Source organism: Lycorma delicatula, chromosome 2, assembly GCF_047948215.1.
Source record: "Lycorma delicatula isolate Av1 chromosome 2, ASM4794821v1, whole genome shotgun sequence".
Lineage (NCBI taxonomy): Eukaryota > Metazoa > Arthropoda > Insecta > Hemiptera > Fulgoridae > Lycorma > Lycorma delicatula.
Genome location: NC_134456.1, coordinates 58,551,810 through 58,574,261, shown reverse-complemented (window position 1 = coordinate 58,574,261; position 22,452 = coordinate 58,551,810). Strand labels below are relative to the sequence as shown.

The 22,452-nt window shown below is 27.1% G+C and overlaps 1 protein-coding gene across 1 annotated transcript in view; it reads right to left on the bottom strand.

Moving 5' to 3' along the window:
* The window catches only part of LOC142319881 (solute carrier family 7 member 14), a 103,163-nt gene that overhangs the window by 44,410 nt on the left and 36,301 nt on the right, over positions 1-22,452 (bottom strand). The window lies entirely within an intron of this gene.

Sequence of the window (22,452 nt, the reverse complement as noted above, 5' to 3'; positions counted from 1 at the left end):
ATAAGCAGAAAGAAAACTTTTTTTCATTCTGGATATTTATTGCCTAAAAGAAAGCTTTACATTTAATATATTACACTAATTAATTATTATATTCAAATTATCTAGTATAGCTTTATTGAGTGGGAAACTGTAGCGGCTATGTCCTTGCTTGTAATATATGTATAGCGGCATCTTTTTACATTTTTTGGCAACGGTAACTATTTAATTACAAATCGACAACAGAACAGTAGCCGGGGAACAGTTTACATGATACTGGATCGGCAATTCCTCGAATAGTCTGTCGACCGTACAAAAAGACATGTTAATAATTAATTTTTGAAATTTTTGCTCTTCAAAACTTAACATTGTTAATAACGTTTTTACTTTAAATTACAAATAAATCATCTTTAAATGCCTAATTTATTTATTTGTATAAAATCTACAATGAAATACTAAGCCAGATAAGACGTGCTGTTTGATATTAAGCAATAAAAGATGAATTATGTATGTTATAGTAACTAATAATTTGCATTTTTCAAACAACAAAAAAGGAATAAAATTGTTATTCGTACTTTCTTGAGTAGTATAGATAATTATGTGTACAAAAGTATTATTCAATCATAATGCATAATTTTAAAATAGTAATTGTGCGTATGTGGAAGTAGCAAAGATTGTTAATAGGTAGTCTTTCTGTAAGGAACTTGATGGTCCGAGACCCGGCCAAACCAGTTACATTTTAACATTAAAAGGTTCCTCCATATTGTCCCCGGCAATCAATCTATTGTTAAAAGCAGCTGCTTACCAACTTCAAATCAAGAAAGTTGCACAAAATACAAATTAATCAATCTATTGTGTGTAGGTATGTATTGTATTAACTAAATATTCGTTTACTTGTTTAAACTTCGTTAAAAGAATTAATGTTTACAGTTAAAATTATTAACAGACAAAACGTTACATACATCTAGAAAAATTTAGTTTTCAATTCTAATTAATGTGACTAAAATTTTCTGTTACCCGTGTACAAAATTTCTATTTCTATCCCCCCCACGTATAAACAGTTGGGGTATATAATATTTCATTAGTGTTGAAAAACTCAGGCATGAAATGACAATTCTATTAAAACAGCGATAAATTCAGCTAAAAGCAACCTTTTGAAACAATTTAATATTAAGAGTCGTTGCTACATTGTAGAGTTATATAAATATAGAACTCTAAGAAATGATAAGGCTAACCGTAAAACATTTAAATGTGTTTGTGTGCGTGTTTGTTTTACATTCATTCATTACATCACATTTAATGGCTCAATACAATTTTATTAATCTATTTTTATTGGATAAATTGAATTAAACGTCTTTTGTAATTTAAACTTTTTTTTTGAATAAGTAATGAGGTGCTGCTGTTGTCCTTGTTAAAAGTTGTGGTGATGGTGAGGTGAGGAAGTCTGGTATTTCAACTTTTTAATTGGTATTCAGCGCATAACACTGCCCTCCCACATTTCTATTTCAGAGGGCCTAAAGGGATGGTGATGAGCAATTTAGGGGATGAGTTTTTATCAGAGTCATTTCTCCCTTTTTCCTCACCCACGCTAATATGCTTCTGCTCCTACACAAAAACTCCCACACAACATGTGGTAGCTGTCTATGAGTGGAGTGAGGAAGTTTTATGTGGAATAGAATCCAATTAACAAACACCGTGAGAAAGAAAACTATAGTGTTTGCTCACCTACTGATACATAAAACAAACCATCATAATGCTGCATTTAGAGCGAGATTTTATTTTATTTATACATCTTTTACAACGAACATTTATAAAAGTTTAGCTATATTCATTTATTCTTATTGAGCACAAACTATTATCAGTTGAACGCAACTGATGACATAATTTGAAGCAAAAACTAGAAATTATAAAAAGTTTCTTCAAAATTTTTAAACAATCTAAACTTAGTAAATATTTTCACCGAAAGGAAAAATATTCGGTTATAGATCTACTTACCAGCATCAAAGCTTACTGTTCTTTTTTTTACATCATATGGATCTTTTCATTCTGATATTACGAGTTATCAACATTAGCTTTAAAGTTAAAAAATGTAGTTTTCAATGGGAGAATATTTACTACGTACAGTATAGTTCTTCATTAAAATATGTTTAGGATTCGCTGTTTGTATTTCTTCTAAAACTTGTTAAGTAACTCATATCACAAAATAAATTTTAATTTTATTAAAATATTACAGTATTACCTACAGTGTAGTTGATTATTACGATTAACTAAGATTATATTTTTTTAAAGTAACTAAATTTCAACATAATATAACACATTCTATTTCACATACATTTTGTGTGAATTACCTGGATAATCTTATACAGAATTTATTTTGTAAAACAAAAATGAATTACTTCGAAAAAAGTTTCATTTTCATTCCTAATTAAAACTTCCTGTTATACCATTGCTTCTGTTAATTTTAAAAAATATGCTTTTTTTAGATTTCAAAGCTTTCAAAATTTCAACGTATTTTTAGATTCTAGTAGATTAAAGAATTAAAAATCACTGTGTAACTTATTATTTGTTTATTATAAGAAGACAATGATCAAGTTTTTCCAGTTTTTCGTTTTCACTTTTCTTTAGAAAATGACTACAAATAATTGTCTCCATCAAATATATTTATTTTAAAGAGTATTTGTTATTTTAAAATGGTAATGTATTTAATTAATAAATGTAGAAATATTGTACAGCACACTGAATTTAAGATTTTTAAGTTTAACTGTTTGGCTACAATTTCTAATAAAACCGAGAATTGTTTATATGGAAAGAGTATGGCTTAAAAATACGGTATGATTTACATATCTGTAATATTTTAACTAAATATATTACTTTTCACTAAATCAAATGTAATTAAATAATGTTCCAACACATGATGAAATAATTCCTCTTTTCACGGAAGTATTTTATAAGTACAAGGATAAATTGCGTGTTTTTATTTACAAATAAATGTATAATATAGAGTATAGCCCTGAACGTATTAATCAAATGTATGTGAATTATCTTTATGTTTTCTAAAAACGAATTTAAGAAGGATCTTCAATACTGTTAGTGATGATAGAAGAATTCTTCCTGTATTTCAGCTGTAAGGGATTGAGAGCTAATCTCAGGCAGTATATTATGCGTCGTTAGATATTTGACTATTGCACTATTTAAAATCGGTTAATAATTTGTAATATATTTATAATTATAATTAATCCACTTGTTTTTTAGGAGTAATCCTCGAAGATCAAATCAATAAACCAAAGGGCCTTTTGGATTAAGTCCTTCTATTCTTTTAGAAATCACGCCGCAAATTATTGTGTCAGCAAAACTGTTTAAAGTTAGAATTTTGTCATCAGCTTGTTGAAGTTTGATTATATACATGTAATACATCTAATACCTTATTAGACAAATTATTTTTAGTTATTTTATTTATAAATCAATAGCAAATCACTTTTATCTATTATAATATGGAACATTCTAATTAATGAGGTAATTAAAGTTTTACTTTGTGTTTTCAAATTTATTTATTGGATGCTCAATTTAAAATATCTGTATCTGGTATTTCCTGTCCCTTTAAAAAACGAAATCTGTCTTCGGAAAATGATTGTTATAGATATATTTGCCAAGGAGAAAACTGCTGTTGCAGTCAAATCAAAATCGTTCTTCAACACGTTAATTTTTTTTCTCAGTTCCCACAAGTGATAACTGGAAGTAGGGTTATACATGTTTGACTTCAATTCAACTTATGAGTATTCTGTAAGAAAAACTTATGTTTTAATTTTTATTTATCCGTATCATTACTCAATGTAAAGTTTAATTTCATGTATATCTAGCAACGTATAGGGTTTGGACTCATGTTTCGAGATGGAGGACTACTGACGCCTTAAAAAGTAGTACACTAGATAAGTTATCACAGGGCTGAACAAATGACTGGAGCTTCTGACTCGTTAGTTCTTTCAGTGACTTAGTTCTGAAATTATATACTTCCTCACCAATGTGCGCTTATCTAAAATTACAGTATTCGGTATGGTTAGTTAAAAATTAAGTGAAACACCTAGGGTTTTATAAGTTATCCGGAAATCTAGGAAACTTTTTATTCATTTGAAAATCTATTTCAGATTTTGCTGTTCTACAGGTAATTCACTTCACAGTTGTCTCAGCAGGTTGGATTATCTTATTCAAAGCGCTCAACTGACATTAAAAGTCTAAACCTGCATACCTCTCGAGTAGTTCAAAAACTATGTTCTTTGGACTCAGAAAATTGTGCCCCTTATTGTGAGTGGTTTAAGAGACTCATTTTCTACAGGTTATCCTTAATTCTTTTTTTATAATAAGTACAAACTTAAAATTAATTTTAATTTTGTAATAAGTCTTGGCTTTATTTAAACGTATAAGTTAATAACCAGAACACTCGTATTTGAGTCGCTGCTATTTTTCACGCATTGAATGAGATTCAAATTTACTTTTAATGTTAACGGGAAATTTTATTATTAGATAATTTATTTCGAGTTTAAAATAGTAATCCTTCTTGTACTTGTTTTTTCGTAACTATTACATTAAAAATTATTTACTATAACTGCTTATTATTTAGTTAATATTAAGTCTGAGTTAATAATAAAACATGAAGAGGTAGATTTAGACAACAGTTAAATAAATTACGATAACCTTACAGCGGTTTTGGTTTTTTAATCTTATTGTTTTATCATTAAGAAAGAAAAACCCTTTAAATTCCTTAAATAATAATAATAATAATCTTCTGTAACATTATTCTTTCTTAACGTTTTCTTCCTTTTCAACATAATTTTAACTCTTATTGACTTAATGTATTATTTTTAAATTAGCCCTATATTCTCCTGTTTCATATTGGAAAGAGTACATGCATTAATTAATAAAGCAACTTTCTAACTACTATGGCATATAATGCAGCCGAGGTATAAGCTGCACAAGTCAGAGTTACTTTCTTTGAGAGTAGTAATACAACCCTGAATATAAACCAGTACTTTTGGAGAAGAAAGTGAAGGCGTCGCTTGTAAGAGCGAACGTCCCCTATTTTTTATCAGGTTTGGGGGCTGATATAAAACCATATATTTTATTCAAGGTGGAAGGCAACTGATAATGGGATTCTTTTAATGTTGAAGATGCCTACGTCAATGTTGGAAGTGAATTGTGACTAATTTCAGGGTGTGCCTACTACAACCATTAAAGTTACGGCACTGAACTTACATATACACATATTTAAAATTTCATTGTTTATTTTTAAGATTTTATTTAATTATTAAATAAACGATTAAACCTACAATAAATTATTTTTTGAGTTAATTGAAAGAAAAAATTATTTTTCGAGAATTTGAATTTATATGTTCAATTAATGAGCATAATTTTAAAAGAAGTTTCAAGGAGAATATTAATTCTGGTTTAAATTTGGGAACTTCTTTTTAAAAACCAATCATCTTCACAAAGAGGGAAACAAACATTTTCTGAATAAAATTCAATTGCTACAGATATGCTGTTGATCAATTTTATTGCAATTTAAGGAGAGATATATGGTGCCATGTTACTTCTGTCATAGTAAATCTAATTATATATTTAGTTTAAAAAAACATATGTTTTTCTTAAATGGACTGATTCTGAAGAAAAAATGAGCAACGTAAAAAAATTCCAAATATCCGAGTATATTTTATAATATCCATCCAAATTAATATTATTAATACTACTCGCGTCGGCTTCCGTGGCGCAGGTGGTGGGGTCTCGCCTTTCATCCGTAGGTCCTGGATTCGAATCTCGGTCAGGCACGGTATTTTTCATACGCTACGTTTCCATATAAACGCACAAGCTTCAAGGTTATGTGGCGATATCAAAATTAAAAGGCATTTTTTTTAAATCATACTTTTCCAGTATGATTTATTACATCAAATAAATTACTTGCATCTACTTACTACTTATTTTATTAAGATATTTTTATACAGATATTAAATTTGTGGTTGATAAATAAAACATTACCGTTATTATCATGAAAAAGATTACTTCATAAATTTAATTTTAGCAAACAAATGTTTCTTCTTAACATTAATCAGGTTTTACATACGAACCTGATAAATTTATATCTACAGTATAAATTTAATAAAATGATAACGTTATTTTTACTGCGTGTACAAATGTAAAATATTAATTTCGTTTCAATTTTATCTTCAAAGAAAACATATTTTGTAAATTTTTCTTTTAATTATTCCGCCCTGTACATACAATTAATTTAAAATTAGTGTAGTAAGAAATGTGTTACTTTAATACGATAATTACATTTGATATGTGCTATTATCTTTGGAGAGCAACTATCTTTATCGGTACAAAATAAGGATGGTCTTTTTCCCTAAACATTTCTTTTCAGCTATTTAATTTTATTGATTATTGAAATTTTTTTAAAAAATGAAAAAAAAAATGGAAGAAGATCTTTTTTTATTACTTTTAACTTAAAATCGACTCTTTATAGTATGAAACGAGCAAAATACATTTTAAAGTGTACCCTATTAACTATCTAGTAACTAATCTTTTCTCATTATTCTACCGGTTTTGATGCTTGTGGACCAACAGTTTTTAAACTATCGGATCCTTTTTTTTATGAAAAAGTTATTTGAGTTAGAATTTTTTTTTTATAAAGTACTGATGTGTTTGTTTTTATTATATGAAAGGAAAACTGTTAGGATAATAAAAACTAATCATTATTGAAAAAAAAAAATTGCATAAAACAGAAGCTTTCTTCAGAGAGTAATAATAGTCACATTAAAACATGGTATTTGTAACTTTTACTGCGTTCTATAGGTCATCATTTTCTTGCAAGTTTCCATAAACCACTGCTCTGACGTAAAATTTAAAACAAACTTTTTTTACAGATTTCACTTTTAATTATTGTTGAATTATTATGTTTTCCTTGAAATATGGCCTATAACTAGAAAACCATTGCTACAAAAAGAAATAACAAAAAAACGCCTGAACTACATAAAAAAAGAGAGATTAAATTACTTTTTACGACGCTTATCAATGCAATTTTTATGTTATTTTATTGTCTCAGACAAGCGAATGGGGGGGTTAGGTTAAATAGTAATCAAAATAAGGTAGTTTTTTTTTTTAAGAAAATTTAATTACATAAAGCCGCCACATTGTAAGATTTCATTTGTTTTTTTAATTCACTAATATCATTTTCCATAAGAAAGGATGGTGCATGGGTTTGTTTGTTTTATGTATGTGCTCACATTTCTATTTTAGCTGCTACTGGCGCAGAGCGGACCACGTGGTGGGCCGGGCAGTTGGCAGCTGTGCGCAGCGCATGAAAGATTTATTCGTTTGAACTATTTATACTTCTTGATACGAACGATTTATCTAAGATTATATTTGTGTTTTGGGAATAGAAAAGGAAAACTATGGGGTTAGAGTTGTGTTAATAAATCATAACTTAAGAAACAGCTAAAAATGTTCAAGATTTTGAAGCTTATCGTTGTAAAAGTTATTGTTAGTACGCTAAATTCATGAATGTTATTTATTTACAATTGGCAAACACATTTAAAAAAATCATGTGAAATGAAACATAAACCATGTAATATTTTCTCGGCGGTAGAACCTGCCGTTTTTTTACCATAGACCCGCCTTTTTTCTAGTTATTCAATAATTTTTTATGAAAAACTAATAATTTTTTACATTTCTGATGGCAATTAATTTCACACATTGTCCTAAAATACCGTCATTTAATTTAAGAATTCTTAGGCTGAATGTCTTAATTAAAAAAAAGCACAAATAAAGACTTCAAGATAATTAATATTTTAATACATATATTGGGCACAAATAATATTTTGGACACATATTGTAGAATTGAAATCATTGAAAATATACTATTACAAAGTTAAAATTGTAATAAAATAGAAAAAAGGAGGCTGTATAACACAACAATTCTTTTTTCATTAAGAAGTTGATTTTACCAATAAAAAATGTTTTAGATCATAAATTTTTAGAAGAGTAAACAATAATAAATTCATATTCATTAAGTAAATTAAAAAAAATTAACTTGTTTAGGAACAAATCCAATAAAAATGAGTGGTTAGAGAGTAGGCTTCTGTTCTTTCTCGCAATACTGTCTCCTCTATATTGTAACGTCATAGTGACGTATGTTGGGCAGAGGGTGTTCGGATACCGGCGACAGGCATTTGTAGAAAACTCCTCTAGTTTTTGTACACATACTGTCAAATAGATTTATAAAACTTCTACTATCTATACTCTAAAGATAACATCATCCTACCTTTTACGTTATTTCCGTAAAATAAACTGCTTATTAAATAAATTTACATTATATAAAAGTTTATTTTGGCATGAACATTTTGAAAACAAAACCTGTCTGGTAAGGTTACAATTGACTAAATAATAATATTACAAAGCAGTTTTTATCAGTATCAAATACCGGTATTAGTTAAAATGTGCACAGGACGTAATATAATGTATAATCTGAGTTCATGTAGTGGGTAAAATGCTTTTACAACACTTGATCTCGAGTACGAATCCCGGTAAGATATTGGTCTTTCATTGCTAATCATTTCATCAATAAAAAATTAATCTCTCATTCGTCAAAAAATGTACCGAAACATGCCTGCGGCAATAATAGGCTTATTAAAGAAAAAATAAGTAACATTACTTCAGGTAAACATTACTGATTTTACACTGTAGTTAAAAAAAACTTGTAATCTTGTAATCTTTGATTTTTTAAATTTACTTTTTACCCTACGCACACTATATTTATGCAAATTATTTTTTACAGATTTATACACACTTTAGATTATAACTTTTACAATATGTTTTCATAGAAAATAATATTTCTAAGAAATTTAAAGTTTCCGGGTGATTTTTTTTCTGGAGCATCCGAAAGCACGCATCAATCGTTACGAAAAGCGAAAAGTGAAAAGCGTTATGAAAAGTTTTACTGCATGAAAATACTAGCGAATTTTAGTCTAGATTATTCTGTGAGCCCTTATGCTTGAATTGTTGCATACTCCCGGAGTAAACGCATATGTTTCTTTATTCAGACTCCAAACTAAATGTAAACTATATGTAATATATAGAACATATTGAGGGATTTGTATTTTTCTATCTAATATAAAATGTAAATTAAATTCAAAACCGCTATAGAAAAACTACGGATATATTCCTAACAATACTGCTTCTTAAAATTTTAAATTACTGTAACTACTTAATTTATTTATATCCTTCTGTTTAAGATTTATAAGATTTGGATTTCTTGAAATTCTCTACAGTATTATATACATACATATCTTATACAATCCATATATGAGAGATAAATTTGAAGAGATATCAGGATATGCTGTAAAAAAAATATTTTTTTTTTTTAATATTATCTTAAGCGATTTCAAAGTAAAAATATACTAAAAGTAATTTTGAAAAATAAAATGGAAAATACTGTTAGTAATGAATTAATCATAACCGGGAGATAGGGATATCTAAAAAGATTTTTTTTTTTTTTAATTTAAATTTTGTGGCTTAAGAAGACATTAAAATAAAATATTTATAAAAAAAACTTTGATTTTAAGTAGATTGTAAATAATCTGAGAAAAAAAGATTTATTACAATGCTCCCAAGTCCAAAAAATGTATTTTTGTCAGACGAACATTTGTGCGTATATTGACCCGTATTGGCTCTTATAACTCTAGACCTTGTTAACCGATTTTCTTCAAATTTGGTAGACCTGTTTTCAAATTTCAAGAACCTGTTTACTCCCTTCATATAGTATACTCGAATATACATATATACATTCATACATTTTTATATAATACATCTTTATCTTTCTAATATACGTTATATTAGCATTCTTATATAATAACTAACACAGTTTTCCTCCGAACTGGGGAGAAGAATGTGTTAAATTTTTGTAAAATTTTGAAAAAGGTAGTGTGGTTGTTTTGGGTGAAATAAAATTCCAAATCTTTACTGGAGTAAAGCAAAAATATTTTCTTACAAAAGTTAAAGTTTATTTTATCAGGATCATACAATTTACCTAAATTTTTTTATAATATTTACTCCCTCCCCAAAAAATGGCTTTATATATATTTTTTTCCTAGCTATATCTTTTTCAGAAAAGGAGTTAATGGGAACTTTTTGCATCTATATTTCTACAAAAACTGGCCTTCAAACCGCTATAAAATATCTTACTGATAATACTCCAATGATCGGTGGTAACAAAAAAAAAAAAACATTTTAACGTTAAATAATTTTTTATAAATTTATTTTAAGTATAAATACACCTCCTAGGTTACCCATCGGATTTAAAACACAAAAATATTAATTTTTTGATAACTCTTAGTCTAAGTATTTCTTGAAAAAAATAAGTTAAAGATTTTCATCACCATCCTAGAAAATTACAACTTTGTTTATTTTGTATTATGGCTTTATACTTTTAAACAATTTTAAAAGGTTATTTTATTACGAATAATCATCACTTAGAAATTATTTTCTTAAAAATCAATTTACCGGAATACTTTTCTTTGAATATGGAAGCCTCCAGAATGATTTTTTTTTGCAATTTAAAATTTTTAATGCCCAAAACGTATGTTTTTAAGCAATAAAGTCATTAAAACGATTCCCTCCCTGCTAGGAAAGCTCCCAAATTCAAAAAATAAAAATAAAATTGAATATTTTTTTTAAATTTCGATTTTAATTCATTTGAAATTAATGACTATTTTAATCATTAAAAAAGCTCTCTGATTTATCAGCCTCCAAATTCTCAAAAAGTCGAAAACATATTTTTGAAATTGTGATGCTAATATATTAATAATAAAAATTTTAGTTATTGCTTTATATTTTTGGGTATTTCAACTTAAAAAATTAAAAGATTTAAATATTATCAAATTGAATTTAAACAATGTTCAATTTATTGAAATTAAAAAATGAATTAGTTTTTTTTCTTTTTTTATCCAATTTTTCTTTTTCCAAGTCGGCATGAATTGCCGGCTTTTTCTATTTCTTTTTATATTTGTATACTGATGTATCACACTGCTCTTTCTTAAAGGGAAATTTTTGTCTTGAGATTATTTATTTGTTTTACACAGTAATAACAGACTGAAGCTCAGACGTCTAATTATAGATATAGAGTGCTGATTGATTTACGGTGATTTGATTAGCGATACAGCTTGTATTATTCACATTTTATATTGCACATTATGCAGCGCTTTCATTATGGAAAAGCACTACTAAAGTTTAGCAAATAAAAAATTTCATCCTTTCATATTTTTTATAAAAGTAATTAAAACTTTATTCGAAATTACCCACAGTTATAAATAAAAATATGTTGTACCCAACTCACACCTTGATAAATATATATATTTTTTATCATAATTTGTAAATTAAAGTATATTTCTACGTTCTGTTTGACCAAAATAATTGTATAAATTTTTTGCAAAATATTTATATCAATTTTGTACACAGTATAGTGCTTATTTTTATAAACTTTATACTTAATTTTACTTTTAAATTATTAAACTTCATGATGAAGCAGTTTTAGGACTGATATACTCTTGACCTACCGGTAAAATTTTACTCCCAACAAGACAGTAGAAAATAAAAATTGTCGACAATAATTTTGAAGATGAAAATAATAATTTTATTTGTAGGAATAAACTAAATCATGAAATTTTGATCAACGATTTTTTATTTATTAGTCTTACAAAAACAACTTGTTTCTGAAATGTTTTTCTTTTGTCTTAGAATTTTATCTTTGGTATTATTATTATTATCTTTGGTATTCAAATTCTTTTAGTTTTTTTTTTAACAGATATTATTCATAATTTACGTTAATTCATATTTATGAATATTATTTTTTCATATACATACATTGTATAATTTATAAATTAATTATAATTCCGATTTCTTTATTTATGAAATTTATGGGAATTATGGATGATTTTTTGTAGTAAAACATTTCTTTAAACAAAGCTACTAATCTAGTTGAAATAAAATAATTCATAAATTTAATTTTAATTTGTCCTTAAAATAATGATTTTCTTTTAAATAAATCACATGTTTTAACGATAAAGAAAGTGAAAAACATCTTTATTTAGCAGTTTGAAAAATGGATGCATAGTAATGTATTAATGTGTGGCTTCAGTTATTGTAGCACTTAGAAGCCATATAATATGAAAAAAAAACAAACACTTTGAGTAAAACAATGTATACAATGACTGGGAATGAAAAAGGATAACATAGAAGATGGAAAGTGGAGTTGAGGGAGTATGGAAAAAGAGAGATAGACTAACAGCGTGTGATAAAGTAAAAGGGGTGAAGTGACCTTTCTTACGAACGTTGCGCGTCTGAGACAGGTCGAGTGGCAAGAAAGAGAGAGTGCCCTCTTTTGTCAGAAGTCGACTGAGTGACTAAAGACAGTTCTGTAAATTAAACGTACCTCAATGTAAGTTGCGTATATTGCAATCGCAATAAATACATTATTAGAAAGGATATTTTGAACCAACTCATAATTACATGATTAATCTTAAAATAGAAATTTAAAAAAAGAAATAGGTACAAATATATGCAAGAATATAATGCGTAAATAATCCCTAACATTCAATTAGAAACAAGGTTTAGTAAACTAAAGTTAATTTCACACCATAATTAAATGTGCTTCTGAAACCAGGAAATATATTATTTAAAAGTTTCAAAAGCGGTTATTAAATTCTAAATGTTATTTTTATTATAGCTTTCTCTAACTGAAAGACTTTGGAGGAAAGTTTTATCTCGCCCTAAAGATTGAAATCCTTAAAAAAAATGTACATTCGCTTTCATTGTAAACCATTGTAATTTGTCAAGGTGTATTATTTTTAACTTTAATTGTGAAAATAATTGAATTTATATCAGTTTTAATTTCTTTCCACTATTATCTACCTACGCTGTATTTTATAAGCTAAATGAATCAATGAATCAATTTTATATTAAAAACTAAAAACATCGTGCATAATCAAATAACGAAAAAAATGTGTTCAATACATTCTCTACAGAACGAATTATGGCAAACACATATAAAATTAATCATATTTTTTGGTCAAGTAATAAAAAAATTCTACTATAATGGATTAACAAAAAAACTTTATAACCCACAACAAAAAATCGGTAGAATTGAGTGACCAGAAGCGTCGTATTTTTCAAAAGTTATTTTTTGTTATCTTTAACGAATACTTATAAAACTTTTTTCCATGACTTGAATTTTGTATATCCTCTTATATTCCACGAATTTTCTTTTTCTTCTTTTATTTCTAGCTTTCTTTCTTAATTAGATATATCCCAATTTTTATTCCGAACTCTATGTTAATGTTAAATATTTTATTAACAGTATTATGCACAACTTTAATTCCAGCTAACTGTAAAAACTTGTAATTGATGATCGTTGCCAATAATGAGAAATAAAATTGCACTAGTAATGTAAACTCAAGCCTGAAAGTCCCTAATATTGGTATCTTAGTTATTTATGACCATATTAGACTGACAGTGTTAACACATTAGAATGTTAAAACATTGGCATGCTGTATCGATCGTATAAGTGTTTTTTTTTATAAGTTCTAGCATTACTAAAAGAAAAGATTTGTTTTACACCCTTTATAATCATTTCTGGAATAATATTCTAATGATAAAAAACAACTTCTTTGGTTAAAAACACCAGTAATCATATTAACTATCTTCTTCGATAAGTCATTTTTCACCTGAATTACCTTTATGAAACAGCTTGTTTCAAATTAGACAAATTAATTGTATTATGTATTGCCATCCCACAAAAATCTGTTTAGTTGGACAATAGTTAAATGGTTTGTATCTACAATTACTTTATTATTGATTGCTTTATTCATGTTAGTTTAGTTTTAAACCCGTTAATCTATTTCTTTTGTGCTTTTGTACTTATTTTGGGGTAACTATTTTAACAGGTAATACGTATGTATGCCAAAACAACCGTGAGATGACATTGTCACTCTTCGAAAAGAACGACTGTTAGCACAGTTGTTATAGAGGTTGCAGTTCCGAAAGTAAAGGATTGAAGCTGGAGGAAAGAAAACTCATCTTAAATTTTATTCGTGGTTTTTGGACATATATACCGGGATTCAAAAGAATATTTCTTGAATTATTTGCCATTGATCAGCAGAAAATTTTCTTGGTTATTTTTCTTAGAGCAATATCAGGTGACTCAGTATTATCAGATTTGTAGACATCTTATGGCACGATGTAATTTACATCTTTGATCATACCCCTCCTCCTAACCGGATACAATTAAATTCCCTAAGCTGTAAGTTAGTTTGATATTAACACAGAATGCTTTATGAATTCGGTCATTTAATGAGATTGAAGTTAAATATAATATCCTGTTTATTGAGTTATTTTAGATTCAGTAAAGTGAATTATGAAACAAAGAAAAATACTCAATTCCCACTTCGGAGTACAAAAAACATGTCGCAAAAAACAGCTGATAATTTTTACGGCATATTTACCGTTATAAATCTACCTACACGACCGTAATAGGTTAATGCGTATAGTTACTGTGTATTTTTCTATATAATATGTAAAATACAATGTTCATGTAAAATAGTTCTGTGTGAAAAACTTTGTACTATTCATATTATTTTAGTGTATGAAGAAGAAGGCTGCTTATGATGCTTTACAAAATCTGAAACGTCTTACTAGACCAAAATTCTTCGGTTGATTTCATGTTTCTTTCTACTTATACCGAAGGTTTCCGACAAATGATAACGACATTACTCAGGTAAAAATTCTTAATGAATTGATAAAGTAAAAATAAAATTACGTTTCCTTTTCCATTATGTATTAAGCGCTATAATTACTTTTACTGATAGTTTCTTTATAGAAAGGGTTAATTAAACTTTTTCCAGTCATAACTATAATTATGATGCAAGCAAAGGATTGACATGCAAGAAGTTTCAAACAGATTTGATTTCTCATAAAAAAAAAAAGATCTATTATATATAAAGTATCCTACCTCCATTATGGAATAAAAGTATTACTTCAGAGACTGAATTATTTTCTACATTTTATTGAAATCGATTAGTAATACCCAATAGTACTTTCAACCCATTAAAGAAAGCAATAGGAAATTTTATCATTCTTCATTTTCCTCAGCAAGCCTGTTATAAACTGATATAAGGCCATTCTCTTGACAATCTTGAAAATGGCCACGCAATTTTTAATTTCTTCTGTAATTTCTTATTAATGTATCTACAACGATCATTAGGGCATTGAAGTAATAAAATAAAGAAAGCTGTTTTAATTAATTATCTAAGAGTTATAAATCGGGACTGCTGCTAAAGTATATAATTTATGATTATTAAATTAAAATTAATTTCCGTAAACGTTACAATATTGCAATTATTTTTGGAGTTTTTTTTTTTATTTAGAAGTCTTTTGTGTTTTATATTTATATTTTTTTCCTTCAGTTTTGTCTTTTATATGTGTTATTCTGCTTTCCAATTGGAAATAATGTGCAAAAAAAGAAGAAAGTGATATTCAATAAAAATGTGTAAAAACAAAGTATCTATAAAATGTTTTATTAAGTTTTGTTTTATGAATAAGGTAATAATAATAAGAAGAATTCTTCCTGCCTTATAGAATACATTAATATTATAAATTGTATTTATTCATTCTCATTATCTAACGGCCAGATATAATTCTAATGGTCTTATATTAAAGAAGCTGAAGATACAAATTCAAGAAATTCAGAAGCTTTTAATTATAGCAATTTATATGTACGATGTACAGTAAAGTACAGTTGCGTAAATCCATTTGTACTTTCTCTTATACACTCCCATTTGCAACAGTGTAAGAAAGTATTTCTTTGTTAAAAGGTACAAAAAAGTTAAACTTGATTTAAAAATAGTGTTTTACTGAAGTTAAATTAGTTTATAAATTTTGTAATGGAAAAACGACGAAGTTTCCGTAAGTACGAATTTCATTATGAATCGAACTTCTACTAAAAATTGAAAATTAGTACGCAGTATAATATGCTCTGTTTAACCAATACCTGTAAACTGTTCAAACAGATATTATGTAAACAAGAAGATATTGTATTTTATCTTACTGTAATCATTCAGCAAAATTTATATTTTTTTCCGATAAGATCCGATGATGTCTGTAATTATGAAGCATAAAACAAATATATGAAGATGAACATTGTTTTAAAAAAATAGATAGAACAATGTACACGATTCCATTTGGTAGGACAATCCGAGTTTATTTCTCAATAACAATACAGAGGAATAGAAATGTTAAAAATAATTACAGTAAGTAAATTACAATAATTACTTAATGTTACAATAGGATAGTATTTCTATTTTAGGAGAAATTGGGAGAGACAATTTTACAGACTATAGACACAGTAATCCTTAGGGTTATTGTAAGTAGGCTTATCATATCGACCGTGCACCGGCTTTCCACGTTTTCAATGAATACCTGGCCTATATTCAGAGCACTCAGAAGGGGAAAGAAAAAAATACGACTCGTTAAAGAGGTGGATAAAGAGAGAAAGTTGATTTACTCAAAAAAGATCTGTAGCAGAATACAAAGAACCTCATTCAAAAAATAACATTACGGTCTCCTGCGGTAACAGTAACCCATCCCGCCCTCAAACCAGAAAACGAGAGATTTTTTTAAATTGTTATAGATTTAGCAGGTTATTGATTATTGATTTAGAATTAAACAATCTAAAATGGTTTTCAGAAGAATAATACTTTTTTTCTAAAGTATAAGCAACATCCAAAAATAGTTTTATTTTTCAAAAAGCAAAATTTTCATCCATTTCTAGAATTTGTAACTCCGGACTGAACTACGAGTATAAATTTTTCATAAAAATCTATATTAAATATAATTAATAATAATAATATAATTAATAATTTTCTTTGAAAATTCTGTTATTTATTTTCTTTCATCAAAGATTTTTTTTGGGAATTTCTTTTGTTTGATTGTGAAAAATATAAATATTTATTCAAAAATTTGAATTACCTTTTTAATTAAAAGAAAAAACTATTTAAGAATGTTATACTCTTAATAAAATTTTAACTATTTGTAACTTGAAATAAAGTTTATTAAAAAATATGGAATGATTGAAACATATTATTACAGTCTTATATTAAAAATCCGATACGGAACCGGTTTTGCTTATTATTGTTGTTACTGGTAAGTGATCAAAAAACATGCCATGGAAGGGGAAAAATAAGTCCGTTTGTCTACCAGAGTAGTAACAGATGTACTTGATAAATTTGTAATTTATTTTTTTATAAAAATAGTTTAAACTCTGATGAAAAATTGAATTTGGCTACAAAATATTCTGCAAATTTTTTCAGACGTTAAGGAAAAAGGGCAGATATACAAGTAGAGATCTGTAAATAATACGAGATTAGTTAAACTTGTTCGCGTAAATTCCAGAACAATTATTTGAAATTTAAATAATTTTCCAGTAATGCTATGTCTGAATAAAAATAAGCAATTCAATAATTATTTTTCTTTGTTGGTTCCTATTGAAAGTGGTACGGAATATTTAGTTTTAATAAGTTAAGCGAGTAGAATTTTAACTCACAATTTATATATGATAATAATTTATAAAATTAATATATTATGGAACATGCTTATACGCTCGTTGTGTGTTAACGCTCGATTGCAAAGTAACTTACTATTCGAGCCATGGCGAGAAAAACTTCGCAAGAGTGCGTTTATGACCATTATAGAGTTGCTGACCGCATTTTTTCTACGGTTGAGAAAATATTGGCATTACTGATTTAAACCAATGATTAAATAGATTGTTTACAAGAGATTTTTTTAATTTTTTCAAAAAAATACATTAAAAAATATATTTCTGGGGTAATACGTTATAAGTCATAAGCTCTGCTTGTTTATTTAATATCGATTGATGTTAAAGATATTTCTTCTTCAGAATCCGATAATTAACAAAAAGATAAACAGTGTTATATAGAAATTTAGCTACCTATTAGTGTATTTCAAAATTAATCTCTGCTTGCTAATTACTGAATCGGATTAAAATCAAAGTAAAAAACTGCTAATATATTGAATAATACCCGCTTTTGATGGGTCAGTGGTCAATTAGAGTGGGCTTTAGATTGGTTGAATAGCTGTATCATAATGAAAATCTGTTTCATAATGACCCTCTTATGATACAGGTTCCAGCCATGAAATTCAAACGTTATAATACAGCCGTAGAAAACAATATTTAATTTATTTCAAAACCTTATTTTCAAACAAGTTTTAGTCATTATCAGTGACGATTAAACTAGTGATAATTATCCAAGTTAAAAACTTATGTTTAGAACGTTTAAATTTGTGATCAGGATTTGATAGTACGCAGATTATAGGTTATTTGGCAGTACACATTTTTCTAGTTTGTTATTGGATCTCATTTTCTCATAAGGATTTGTAAATAAAATCATCAAACTTTTATCAAATTAGTACTTCTTTTTGTACAAAAAAAAGTACTTTTTTGACATCTGAATTAATATAAAGAATACACAAATATTTTTTATAACCGATATTGTTAGGTTTTATTTCATTATCAATAAATGTCTGAAAGAATTCTTCAGGTACGCTTGTAAACTTATTTTATGACAAGTATGTAAAAAATAATCAGCTAATATTTATGCTTACTAAAAGATCACTTATGGTTTTAAATTAAATGTTTTCAACAACATAAAAATAACACCGAAGCTATGTATTTAAAGATCAACTAAGGGTAACCTGCATTTTTATGAACTACAATGTAATTTTAATGGTGTTTTTTACAATTTGCTCTAACGATTTTCATTATGAACGAATTCATTAAAAATTGAAAAAAGAATACGTCAAATGACGTCGTTTACCTGGTGAATACAGAACTTTTAGTTGATAAAGTTATTTTCGAATTCAAAATAAGATTATTGAAAGAATAGCCTCATCGATATTGAATTGATTTCCCTGTTTGACATTAAATAATAGCTCAGAATAACTGTAGTAATGAAATGTAAAAGATTACTATATTAGACTACTCTACGTTAAGTAATTGTTATTTTAACGTTATTTACTACGTTTTCTTGATTATTATAAACCAAAAGCGACTAAAAATAAAATGCGTTTAAAATAAACATAAATTGACCTATAAAATTGATTCATTCTTTTTTTTTCCATTGAATTGTAACTGTAAAATATTATTAAATTTACTGAAACTTTATTTCAGTTTACTCTATTAAACAAAAAGTGCATTACGCTTAATAGAAAATTAAATATTTTTTTTTTATGAAACTTACAATAAAGACTAAAATTATTTCATTCGGTCAGCATGCGAATACTTACGTCATCTTCACAATGAATATTATTGTATTTCGGCTGTTTTCCATACTGATATGCTACAATACATTTTAAAATTGAAACAGGAAACGTGAACCCCTCACTCTTTTCTTTTTCTAGTAAACCTTGCACGGGAATTATCATTCCTGGAGATACCTAATAACATTTTCTTCAGTCGTTTACATTTATGTTATTTTAAATACTTGGTTATACTTGAGCGTATTCGTATTACAAGAAGTAGTTTGATTAAAATTACAGTCCTTTACAATTACAATTACAATTTTTTCTTGAAGTAGCAAATATGTGAATATAGGTTAATACAACAAAGAAACTGTACATTTGAATAAAGGAAACACAGATTTAAACAAAAAAAGTAATACATTTTTCAAAGTAAACTTTACTAAAAACGGAAAAAAACAAATTATCTTTTAAAAGTAACCATTTATATACATACAATTTTCTCTTATATGTAATTATTTTACTTCACTTTTCAAATATAAATGTAAGTGCAGAAATAGAAAAGTTGTTAACAATTTCTTATGTTTTTTTTAAAAAAAAGTCTTTGTTAGTTCAATTTTACGGGTTTTCTATTACATTGCCGTAAATAAATTTTCAGTTTATTTTTGTGATGAGACATTTTATTAGCAATCCCAAAAATAATTAATTTTTATTTTAATTGTTGCAACAGAGCATCAGAATGGGTACCACTTAGGGAATTTTCTTTAAATCACGATTTAATTCATTTACTGTATATATGTAAAGAAGTAAAAGTAATTCTATGATTCCTAATCGAATGCAATATCAGTCATATTAATTTTTATAATTTTCTTGAAAAAATAGAGCTTTAACCGCTAGACGTTTTAATCTTATTTGAATAGATTCACATTTAGTATTAAATACTTGGCAACGAGTAGTCAAAAATGTTTTTTTGATTCAAACTTAGATAAAAGGAAAAATTATGGATTATCGAGTAATTTTACAAAATCGTAATAAATAAATTTTTATTTGCTCATGATGAAGTAAATATCAGTTTTAAAGAATAATTTTTTGATATGGCTTCTATATTGTAGTACAATGGTATGTTTTATGGCGCAATTATTCTAGTGTCAATAACTCAGATTAAATTAATAATACATATTTCGTGAAGTACTGGTTTCAAGAATGAAAAGTATGAAATAACATGGTCTAAAAGAAAAATTTTTTCAAATAAATTGTATTCACGAACAGTAAAACCTCTGTTATCCATATTGGTGTCTAACTGATATGTTTTCTTAATAAATAAAATTTATTTATACGGTAAAATAAGAGACCGTCTCTCCTTCCGGGACCCAGATAAGTTACTTAAATTTATTGTAAGATGATGCTTACAATAAATTGTTTTTTTTTCTCCAACTAATTTTCCTATTCTACCGGGTCTAGGTGTGTGTGTGTGTGTGTGTATGTGAGTGTGTATAGGCAAACTCAATTACTGCTACCAGCTTTCCAGGCCTGATTAGCTGCAAGAAAAATAACTGTAAATGTACTGGTAAACATGTAGTCTGGAGTAGGCTCTGGTCGACCATTCCTGAGACGTGTGGTTAATTGAAACTCAACCACCAAAGAACACCGGTATCCTCAATGTTGCATTCAAATCCATATAAATATGACGTGTTTAACTACTAGATTAACGACGAGTTTACAGTAAATTACGATACAACTATATTAATACAGAATTAAATTGTTAATAAAAAAAGTTATGATTTTTTTATATCAGAAAATTTTGAAATATTTCGTTTGAAAGTCACATTCATTGAAACTTAAAAAAACACGTGATGCACAGTAAATTCTGAACTTTTTCTTATGAAACCAAAAGTGGAATCCAGCTAATTTTATAATACAATAAAATTACAAGGATTTTTAAGTTACTATGAGATTACTAGTTGACGTAAGCATAGTGACCATGGCTATCATTCTAAATCATGGCAATCATGAAAGCATGGTTCATAGAACCATGGTGATCATGGCAATCTAAATATGTTTTTTTTTACTTTCAAGGTTGGATAGAAGGAGTAAGGCCTAAAGTAACAACTGTAACTCTCTTGTAGCTTCAGTTGCGGTCTGTGAAGTCTACTGTGAACGGGATGCGTTCTCCATTTCTGACGAGCTCAACCTGTATTTATTTATTTTTTGTTTTCAAAACCCTTGTCATCTAGTGGTTTTAACCCTTCAGGTCACGTTTCCCTATACCTTTGTATATACTGGCTGTCGAACGTTAAGGATAAACTTGACAAAAAAAAAGTTGGTGAACATGAAAGAGTTTGAGTAAACTGCAAGCGTTATTTTAGTAAAGCTAAACTGAAAAAATAAATAAAACATACCTTTTTTTTAATTAAAAAAACGAAAACTGACAAAACTGTGAACAAGTTATTTTGCGACATCATAGACTGTTTTCACTTCTAATTTTATTTATAATAATTTAATATTAAATTATGAATAAATATTATGATATAATTTTTTTTTAGGATATAAACTTGAAAGCAGTGCCTCTTCCACCGTAAAAAACTCTTTTACAAATTTATGAACTTAAAGCAGTGAGGGAATGAACGATAAATAACAAATTTACGAATAGTGGTAAACAATCATTGAATAAAAAATAACAATAAATTATGCCAATAATAGAAAAAATTTATACTCTCAGTAATTGCATATGATCAATTCTAGAAGTATGAAGGATACATAACGAATTGATTTACAGAGAATGAAGTGAAACATTTGAGTAGAGGTATTCATCTTATTTTAACGAAAGATGATAAAATTTGATTCTAATTAAATTTAATCAGTCTTCGTTGACTAGTAGAATGAGCACTAAAAATGTAACATGGTCTCAAGTTTGTTTTGATATTTTATTCTGGAAAGTCAAATTTTTTCTTTTAATCTTTTAACTTACAAAATCTGTCATATTTCTTTTGTAAAATATCACAATACGTTTATTACAGTATATTCACAAGACTTTTGACCGGAACCGAAAAGTAATTTCTATATTTATGTCCAAGCAGGTTTCTATAAGTTCATATACGTCTTAGTATCTAAAACTTCTTAAATCCATCA